At 46.1% G+C, this 8,654-nt stretch overlaps 1 long non-coding RNA gene across 1 annotated transcript; it reads right to left on the bottom strand.

Annotated features, from left to right (window-relative positions):
• Nucleotides 1-24: 24 nt before the first annotated feature.
• Nucleotides 25-8,334, bottom strand: LOC137451627 (uncharacterized). Its single transcript, XR_010989867.1, has 3 exons — nucleotides 4,014-8,334; nucleotides 2,302-2,458; nucleotides 25-714 (listed from the first exon to the last, which is right to left on the bottom strand). It is a non-coding gene; the product is annotated as an uncharacterized lncRNA (long non-coding RNA).
• Between the last annotated feature and the right edge of the window lie 320 nt (nucleotides 8,335-8,654).

Here is an 8,654-nt window from a genome sequence, read left to right on the forward strand (position 1 = left end):
TTTGGAAACCATCAAAAAGTCATCGTGAGGACTTTATTATAGGGTATGACTAATCACTTCCAACATCTGCTGAAGGCTCCTCGTTAAATACCAGCCCAGGAAGAGCGTGCCAGCTTCCTCTACAAGTTATTTTGATGCTGTGATTCACCTTGATCAATTTTCACCACCTTTCTATCAAGCACTTGTGGTGTTTTTCATTGATTTCCTCAGCTTGTGGGTGTTGGATGCTTCAGCACAGATGGAGCATTACACAATCCTGAGCACACCCCCTGCCTGGGCTGGAGGCAGAGCCATCTCTAACATAATGAACTCTCACAGGGCCAGTCTTTCACTTTTCCCTGGTTTTAAAACCTGCCTTGGGCAGAGCCATCAAAAATCAGAAGAGTAGCCAGAGGTCTGTGGTTTTAACAAAGTCTTCCAGGAATAATGATGAAGGTGACAGGTAGGAGACACCAACACCACAGATTTAGTCATATTTGGGTCTAAATCCAGCAGTAAAAGTAACAGCTTCACAGGAAAACACTTTTCTCTCTCAGTACTCCCAACAGACAGTCGCTGCTCTCCGGTGTTGACGGCAGCCAAGGGAGGCTCTGGGGTTCTCTGACACTCACCAAGAGCTGGCAGGTTCCTACTTCCCAGCCACAGCAAAGCCAACAGCTTCTCAACAAGGTTCTTTCATCAGATCTGCAATCAGCTCCTTGGAGATTCTTCCCACTTTGCAAAAGGAGCAAAATGAGCGGGGAAACAAACATTTCTATTAAAACATATGGCAGCAAAGGAAGGCTCAACTGAGCAGTTAGCAGCAAAGGTTTTGTGTTCTGTGCTCACAGGAACTCAGCTCCCTGAGCACAAGAGGAGTAACATCTACATTTGAGCTGGGAGCTCCCACGGGCCCTGACTAGCCTGCAGAAATTCCTCCCCCTCAAAGCACACAAATGGGGCACGTGTCCAACATCTCATTCAAGATATTATAGGTTTATTAACTAAAGAAGAGTTTCCCTGAGCCCTGCCTTTCCTCCCCAAAAGCACCATCTGTACCAGCTCCTCGCAGCTGAGAGGAGAGCTGTGCTAGCAGCGCTGCCTGTTCCCTGCAGCTCCCAGCAGACAGACCACAGCTGGCCTCCTCTCTTCTGGGGCCACGTGGAGGGTCTGTCACAGGCTGCCAGAGTCACCCTCTGCCCAGGCAGCCTTGAGGGGAGCAGTGGGATGGGGATAGGAAGGGAAGAGGAACACATTGAGATTGTTTCTCTTGGCTGTGTTCACAACAGATGCTCTCACACGTGTTGAAAAACCCTTTCTGTACAAAAAAGAATCATTTGCTGCTTCAAGAGCTGAGCAGGGAACCCTGCTGTGCTCTTAAACCCCAAAGCTGGAGTTTGACAGTGGGGGCAGTGCCAGGGTAATGTCTTGGCCTCACTAAAGCACAGAGGTTTGAGTTAACCACAACAATACCAGGGGCAAGTTACCAAATAAAGCTTGCAGCCCTTTGCTTCACTTAATAACCCAAAGAGCATCTTGAACCCAGGGGTGAGGGACAGGCAGGGTGTGAGAGTCTCCTTCCAGCAGAAGCTGCTGGGACCATCTCTAATCCCAGCAGGAGTGTTTCTCTTGCAAGCTCCATGTCACACTCCTGGTGAGGCCTCACTAAGCAAGTGTCAAGCCCAGGTTTGTACCAGCTCCAAGCAAGCCCAGCTTGCTGAGCTAGAGGCTGGACAAGCTGTGGCCACTCAGAGCCAGAGAAGATTGGACTGCAGAGGCACTGCTCTGCAGCAGGAAGGAGCTCCTGGAGCCAAGCTTCTCTTCCACAGGGGAGACCTGACTGCTGCTGTACAGCACCCAGCACAGCTGGGACCTTCACCTCGTTTGGGGCCTTTACCAAAGCCGCACAGATAACGAGACCTGGATCAGTCCTTTGAGGAAATCGGGAGAGAAAAAGCTCTCTGCTTGCCGGTTAGCTCACACCACCTCCAGTGCTTACGTGGTGGTGTAAAAGGGAAGGTTAATTTGGGTGACTCAGCCTTCAGCACCCAAAGGAATCTCTACCCCTCAGAAATTGCAGCTCGTCCTGTATCACCCCCGGACCGTCTGGCTAATTACAGCAGCTCGGAGAGACACATCCGATGCTGCTGGCTATTTTGGGCTCTCCAATTAAGCTTCTGCAGACTCCAAGCTAAAATTTGAATGTAGTAGCATTGAGAGAGGGAGGGAGAGGTTGGAAGCAGGGCAGGCTTTCCAAATCCTTTTGGCATTGCCAGTTCTCTGCAGCAGGTGAAGATTCCCATCCCTCCATCACATTCAAACCTTTGCTGTCAGCACGCAGCCCACGAGGCTCAAGCTGCCAGGACTCCAAAGGCAGAGGGGGTGGAGGTCACAAGATCCACTTGTACTGGTTAAAAAAAACTGCATCATAAGAGCTGATTCTCTAGCAAATCTTTCCCACTTGGTGTAAAAGCTGTGCCTATTAAGAAAGAAATGGGAAAGACTGGTACAAGCCCACAGCAATCGATGCTCCAATTACACTGTAAATGAAGATGCATTCCCCCACCGGCAGGCCACAAATCCAGCCAGGGTGTGAGTCCCCCCCAGCAGAAAACTGCAGATCCAATTTTCAAGGCAAAGAACTGAAAGCAATCTCACTCTCCATGACAGCATTCCCACCTATGCTACTAACACTCCTAAGATAAGAGAAGCTTGTTTGAGAGCTTTTACACTTCCACATGAAATAAGATTGCTGTCCTTCGCTGTCCTAGGCTCAGGGCTTTTCATGGCTGCCTTTTGAAGCTTCAGCATTGCAAGGGTTGCTTGCTTTGTTCTTTTATTTATGGAGCTCAGGCTTTCAGTGATCTCCAGATCTGAGAGGAAGTGATTAGCTGTCCCCAAAGGAACTGCTCATGGCTGCTGCTGTGGGGTCTGGGGGACAAGTGTCCTTGCTGTGTAAGCAGGTCACTCCAGTGACGCGTGAGCTTCCCCGCTAGCTGCGGTACCTCTGGGCTCACCAGCAGCACTTGGGTGCATTTCTGAAGGTATCTAGCAGAGAAGAAGCCACCAGAGGGAGTCCAGCTGCTGTGGGTGCTGAAGGGCAGCACCAGCACCCAAAGGTGCTTGAGGGCTGAGGAGTGCCCATCAGCCCTCCCCAGGGTTCAGGGTGTTCACTTGCTGTCACCAGTCCTGTGACTCACACAGGAATCCCTATTAGAATGACAAAACTGTTTTGGCTGGAGAAGATCTTTCAGTCCCAAGCATTAACCCAGCACTGCCAAGTCACCAGTAAACCTTGGCCCTCAGCACTACATCTCCACAGCCTCAAAACCCTTCCAGGGATGGGGACTCCACTACTGCCCTGGGAAGTCTGTTCCAAGGACTGACAACCCTTTGGGGGCAGAAATTGTTCCTAAGACCCAACCTAAATCCACCCTGGTGCAACTTAAGTCTGCTTCCTCTTGTCCTGTCACCTATTCATAGTAGTATCATAGTAGTATCAGTGAGGGTTGGAAGGGACCACAAGGATCATCTAGTTCCAACCCCCCTGCCATGGGCAGGGACACCCCACACTAGATCAGCCTGGCCAGAGCCTCGTCCAGCCTGGTCTTAAACACCTCCAGGGACGGGGCCTCAAGCTCCATACTTGGGAGCTGCCCTGCTGTGGAGCACAGAGTAACAAGAACTTCAATGCTACCTCACTGCTCTCGAAGGCAAGCACCTAAGCTTAGAACCAGTTCCAAGAGGCAAATCTTATCTCTTTCCCTCCCTCCCCAAACCCACTTCAACCTCCTTCTCCACAGGATCTGGGTGGGAGAGGGCTCTACGCAGGCAACACGCCGAAACCTCCTCCACACCACGACCCCTGGTGAGAGTGTCAGTCATGCAGGTGACCTTTCCCCAGGTGTCATTTATTTGTGGGTACATAAAAGAATGGCTCCAGCTTCGCAGCTCAGATGGTTGCCATCCTCCACCTCCCCCACAGAACCTGGGCAGCAGCTTGCAACCGGAGCTGCAAAAATAAACAAACTCACCCACTCGGTGGTGGCCTTGCTCATCTTCATCCCAGTGCTTCAAACAGCCTCATCCCTCTCCAGCCCTGCAAGTTGAAGACATTTGTGAGACTCCTTAAGGGCAGCAGAAGGGGGAAAAGGCACAAAAGAAACAAAAGAAATGAAAGAAATAATCCAAAACAAAACAAAAGAAAAAGATTCCTGCATGCAATTAACACAGGAAGGAAAACACGAAACTTAAAAGCTGAGCTTTGAAGAGTTCACAGTAAATACCAATATTGGGGTGGGGGTGGGAGGGGTCAGGGGGGGTGGAGGGGAGTCTATAAAGGGTGATTATTTAACAGCTTTAAAGAACTGAGCAGAATTTGGGGTGGGGGGATTTGGCAGGAGCAGGAGCTATCTAAATTGGTGCTTGGTTTACCTCTCTCCGTATTTAAGCATCGGGGTGGGGGTTGTTTCTTTGGTGGGTGTGTTTTTTGGGGGGGAGGGGGCCCACCTTCCATTGCAGAGCGTTTTCAAAGGGGCACAGTATTAAAACCCCCCCCCCAAAAAAACCAAAACAACAAAAAAAAAAAGGAAAGAAAACCAAAAGAACAAACAAACAACAAATAAAAACAACAACAGAAGAGAAAGTTAGAGCTAAATTTATGCAGCAGCGCGGCGGTCGCTTTTAGATGTTTATTGCTTTGGTGGTTTCTCCTTTTTAAAACATGTTGGTTTGGGGGGTTTTGGGGGTGTGTTTTTTGGGTTTTTTTTTTTTGGGGGGGGGGGGTGGGTGCAATTTTTTGGGGTTGGGTGGTGTTGTTTTTTTTTGTTTGTTTCCCTCTTCTCTTCTTTTATGACACGCTCCGAGCCGGAGAACGCTTTCAAAAGGGGGGAGTTTATGCGGGATCGCTGTCGCAGGTTTTATGTGAGATAAAAAAAAAACAACCAAAAAACCCCCCCAAAAAAAAACAGTTTAAAAAAAAAACAACAAATAAATAAAAAAAAATAAAAGAGAGAAATGTGCTATTAAAATCAGACATTTAGGTTACCTTTTTTTGGGGCTTTGCGATGCCTGTTAGCTTTACACATCCTGATTGCTCCTGCGATAACTTTTTCCTTTAAAAGGGGGGGATATTGGCTGAGCTTTTTCACCAAGCAAGACCATAATGCCCTGAAAGCTGACTCCAAACCAGTGTGGAAAAGGCTGTTATTGACACTTTCAAGAACAAAGCTACAAATAACAACTCTTTTTTCTTTTTGCCCCTTTAACTCTTTTTGCCTTTTGCTTTTAAGAAGGACTCCCCCTCGCAATCACGCCCTTGCCACAAGCAGTTTGGCTCCTCCAGCTCTGTTTTTCAACCCCACCCCCCCCACCCCCCACCTGAAGCAGTTTTAATTCTCTTCCCCCTTTTCCAAATGGCCAGCTTCAGGAGCAGGTTTGCCCAGGGAGGTGGCAGAAAGCTCCATCCCTGGTGGGTTTTAAAGGCCAGGCTGGATTGAGGGGGGGATGGGACTCTGAGCAACCTGATCTAGCGTGAGGTGGCCCTGCTCGGGGCAAGGGGGTTGGAACTGGGACCATCTTTGAGGCCCCTAACAACTCTATGATTAATTTTTGGTGGTTTTTTTTGCTTTGTTTTTTAACTTTTTTAGTATACAAACCATTTTCTCCCCCTCATGTCCTTTCTTAAAAGCAGCAGTTTACTTTAGGAGACTCTTAAGAGCCAGCCACACGCGCCCCTCTCAGAAGGATCTGAGGATATGCAGCACCCTCCTCGAACACAAGAGACATTTTTAAGTGGCTTTGCCAAAGGGAAAGCTACTGGGAACAAAATAAACCCCAAAATATAGGAAGGGCAGCAATTTAGCCAAAAGGGTTTGTTTTTGGGGGGGTGTGTGGGGTGTTGGTGTTTACAGAAAGCTTCCTTCTCCTCCTGGTGGCAGCTAAGCCTTAGAGTTGATTTTTATCTGGGGAGGGGTTTGGGTCTTTTGGTTTCTTTCCCCTCTCAGCCTTCCTTTTGTCACCAGCCATTTCAGACTCAAAGCTGGAGCCTGGAATGTTCTGGGAGGCCTCCTGAAATCTGAATAATTCAACAAAGAACCATCAACACTTTCCAGCAGGCTCAAGCGAGTAGTTGGGTTTGGGTTTGGTTTTTTTGCCCTATTCAGGCTGGGTTTTACCACAGTTAACTTTCTTTATGCCACAGGCTGGGTTTTGACCCTAGATCAGGGTTTTTCTTTTTGCCCCCTTCAGGCTGGGTTTTGCCACAGTTAACTTTCTTTATGTCACAGGTTGGGTTTTGACCCTAGATCAGGGTTTTCTTTTTGCCCCCTTCAGGCTGGGTTTTGCCACAGTTAACTTTATGTCACAGGTTGGGTTTTGACCCTAGATCAGGGTTTTCTTTTTGCCCCCTTCAGGCTGGGTTTTGACCGTAGATTAGGCTGTTTTTTTGGCCACAGATCCAAGCTTTTTACCACAGATCAGTTTATATTTTGCCACAGGTGAGACTTCTTACCACAGATCAAGTTTCTCTTTTGCTAAAACTACCACATTTTGCCACAGATTTGGGTTCTTTTTTGGCCACAGATCAGGATTTTTCCCAATGGATCAGGCTTTTTTACCACAGATCAAGGTTGTTTTTACCACAGATTAGGTTGGGGGTTTTCTTTTTGCCACAGATCAGGGCTATTTTTTTTTGCCACAGAGCAGGACTTTTACCATAGATGAGGTTTTATTTCACCACAAATGGGAGCTTTTACCACAGATCAACTCTTCCTTTTGCTTTTTTACCACAGGTTACTACTGTTTTGGGGCACAAATCAGGGTTTTTCTTTATGGTTTTGGGCCACAGGTCAGGATTTTTTTTACCCTAGATCAAGTTTTCCTTTTGCCACAGATCAGGGTTTTTTTTTTTTAACCACAGATCAAGTTTTTATTCCAACACAGATCAGGTTTTTAACCATAGATCAGCTTTCATTTTGCCACAGATCAAGTCTTTTTTTACCATAGATTAGTGTTCATTTAGCCACAGATGAGAGTTTTGACCATAAATCAGCTTTCACTTTGCTACAGATCAGCTTTTTAACCACAGATCAGTTTTTACTTTGCCACAGTTCAGCTTTTTTTCCATATACTTTTACTTTGCCACAGATCTTTTAAACCACAGATCAGTTTTGACTTTGCCACAGATCAGCTTTTTAACCACAGATCAGTTTTGGTTCTGCCACAGATCAGCTTTTAAACCACAGATCAGTTTTGGTTCTGCCACAGATCAGCTTTTAAACCACAGATCAGTTTTTGTTTTGCCACAGATCAGCTTTTTAACCACAGATCATTTTGTTTTGCCACAGATCAGCTTTTTAGCCACAGATCACTTCTTACTTTCCCACAAGTCAGCTTTTTAACCATAGATCACTTTTCACTTTGCCACAGATCAGCTTTTTAACCACAGATCAGTTTTTCTTTTGCCACAGGCCAGCTTTTTAACCACAGATCACTTTTTACTTTGCCACAGGCCAGCTTTTTAACCACAGATCACTTTTTACTTTGCTACAGGTAGATTACTACTTTTTTAGTGTTTTTTTTAGCCACAAATCAGAGGTTATTGGTTTTTTTTTGCCACAGGTCAGGATCAAACTGCTTGCATAACTTCCAGGGGGTGAAAAAAACATTAACATTTTTTTTTTCCTTCCCCTTTTACTTGCCTAAAAAGAAAGAAATCAAAATCCAGCTCATGCAGTGAGCTTGGTAAGACTCACCAAAAACCAAATAAAACCCCCACTTTCTGTTCTGTTTCACATCTCCATCTTTTAAGAAGGCAATTAGCTTTAGCATTAATGTAATAGTTATTTGGATGACAATAACACTACTAAAATTCACTACTGGGTGTTTTATTTATTGCTCTACCAGATACTAAAAATTCAAATAAAAATGACAATTCATCACATTTAATTTGATTAAAAAAGGACTAAACTTTATTGACAAACTGCAGCAGACACCTTTGACAAGTTTTTAGCTACCTATTTAGGCAGGCTTACACATGTAGCATTTAAACAGAGTGGGAGGACAGCGTAACAAATCCAATTAGGCCTTTGCCCTATGTACAAAGTGAAGTTTGGTTGGTTGGGTTGGGTTGGTTTTTTTTTCCCCCCCCTCTATTTTTGTTTTGTCTGTCTGGTTTGGGTTTTTGTTTTCAGCTGCAGCGTCCCTTTTTAGGCAGAGCAAGTGTTGAGACACACTTGAACAAGCCAAGGTGGCTGAACAAGTCAAGGTGGGGGTTGGTAATCCTGACAGTGCTGGCAAAAAACAGCTGGAAATTTGCACTGTTTTCACCTGGCCCCCCCAACCTCCACCCCCTCATCCCCCCCTCCCCCCAAAAATATTAGCAAAACAATGAAACCATTGAAGAGTTCAAACTTACTCACAGAACACTCTTGTTTTCTCAGAGCAAACATGAGGCTATTAAAGCCACACTTGAAATGTCAATTGATTATTATTGGGTTTTATATGGTGTTTTATTCTTTCCCCTTCCCCCCCTCCCCCTCCTTCCCCCCCATTATAAACCTCAGAACCCCCCTTTTTACAATGGGAACAACAAAAGCATCAATCAGCTTCCCAAGCATCTCTCAACACTGCACGTTCCTGGGCTAGATTTCAAAACCCACATAAGAAAAAAGTCC

This window comes from Melanerpes formicivorus, unplaced genomic scaffold, assembly GCF_026170545.1.
Source record: "Melanerpes formicivorus ecotype bairdi unplaced genomic scaffold, bMelFor1.0.p_v2 SCAF_45, whole genome shotgun sequence".
NCBI lineage: Eukaryota > Metazoa > Chordata > Aves > Piciformes > Picidae > Melanerpes > Melanerpes formicivorus.